The sequence below is a fragment of the Tupaia chinensis genome, unplaced genomic scaffold, assembly GCF_000334495.1.
Source record: "Tupaia chinensis unplaced genomic scaffold, TupChi_1.0 Scaffold143861_1, whole genome shotgun sequence".
Lineage (NCBI taxonomy): Eukaryota > Metazoa > Chordata > Mammalia > Scandentia > Tupaiidae > Tupaia > Tupaia belangeri.
The window spans coordinates 107,733-109,292 of record NW_006203712.1 but is presented as its reverse complement, the minus strand read 5'-3'; positions in this window follow the sequence as shown (position 1 = coordinate 109,292).

Sequence of the window (1,560 nt, the reverse complement as noted above, 5' to 3'; positions counted from 1 at the left end):
GAGAAAACAAGCCTCCAGGTCCAGGACTTGAGCCACCATCGGCCCTGTGGGAATCCAGTGCCCTCAACCACCATGCCACCTGCTAGCCCCGTGGCAGGTATTTTTATTACCCATTCTACAGATGAGAGAATTGAGGCTGTGCAAGGGAAGTCACTTGATCAAGGTCACCCCATAGGAAAAAAATGTTAGAGTCCGGATTCATTTAAAAATGTCATTATTCAGCAAATGTTTATTGAGCACCTACTATAGTATGTTCTGGTCTCTGTTCTAGGGAGAGGGATCTAGAAACCTGGGGTACAACAATGAGTGTTTGAGAACGTCTCGACCAAGGTGTCAGACTCCCGAGCCTGCATGTGGACCCAGGAAAGCCTCTATGTGTACATGTAGGGAACCTGAGGCTGGTCCGTGGAAGAGAGGCACAGGGTCACAGCCAGTTGATAGCTGCTGTTAGGGCGGGAAGTGGGTTTGTGCCTGCAGGTGCTGTTGTGGTTGCAGATGAGCCAGAACGGTCATGGCAACTACCAGAAGCTGCTGACCTGGGGCTGCAGGTGCAGGGTGGCAGGTGGCAGACGGCAGGGGAGAGGTGGGTGAGAACTGCTGCCACAGCCACGTCAAGTAATGGATGAGCTCAGTGTGCACCAGAGACTCTCCTGGGCACACCTGGACGCTGCAGAGAAGGAGATACAGAGATCAGAGGTGAAGAGAGGGGAGACTGAGAGGCAGAGGTAGGAAAGAAGGGGGTGAGAGAGAGATCAGAGAGGAGAGACAGAGGCAGAGACAGAGGGCAATGAGGAGTTGGGGCATAGATCAGAGATGATCTCTGGGCTACTGATAGTGTAAGACTGTGTGATTTTAGTTAAATGTTTCCTGATCTCTTCCTTAAACAAATAGCATACATTATTTCCTACCTGGGGGAAGGTGGTTTATCTTGGGTAGTTATCTTTTAAAAAAATAATTATTTTATTTAACTTTATTTACTTATTTACTTATTTTTTGAACTTGATCAGAGAGGGACAGAGCGAGAGCGAGAGTGAGAGAGAGAGAAAGAAAACCGCCAGGTCCAGGACTTGAATCATGGTCAGCCATGTGAGTCCAGCGCCCTTAACCACCACACCACTTGCCGGCCCCAGGTCATCTTCTTTTTTTTTTTTTAAGTTTATTCATTTCTTTCTTTTTCTTAAATTTTTATTGATTCAATTTTATTTGTTATTAATTAATTAATTAAATTTATTATTATTTTTTGCTATAGGGCATGCATGTTCACCAGAGAAAGACAGCCCTGGCTTCAAATGAAGTGAACCAGATCAATCATGTTTCAAGTCTGCTGCAGAGTGGCTTATTCTAACCTTATGCCCTTTTACTTTAAAAACTTTTCTTTTAGGTTTACTTATTTACTTCTTCCACAAGACACACACATACACACACACCCAACAGGGTTTCCACACAGAGATCCACCCCTGGCATCAGCCAGTCTGAGTTACAGCCTGGACATGTGTGCCTGGTGTGTACAGAGAGACCTCAGGACATGAACCCAGGACCTTCTCATTAAATGCATTCCTG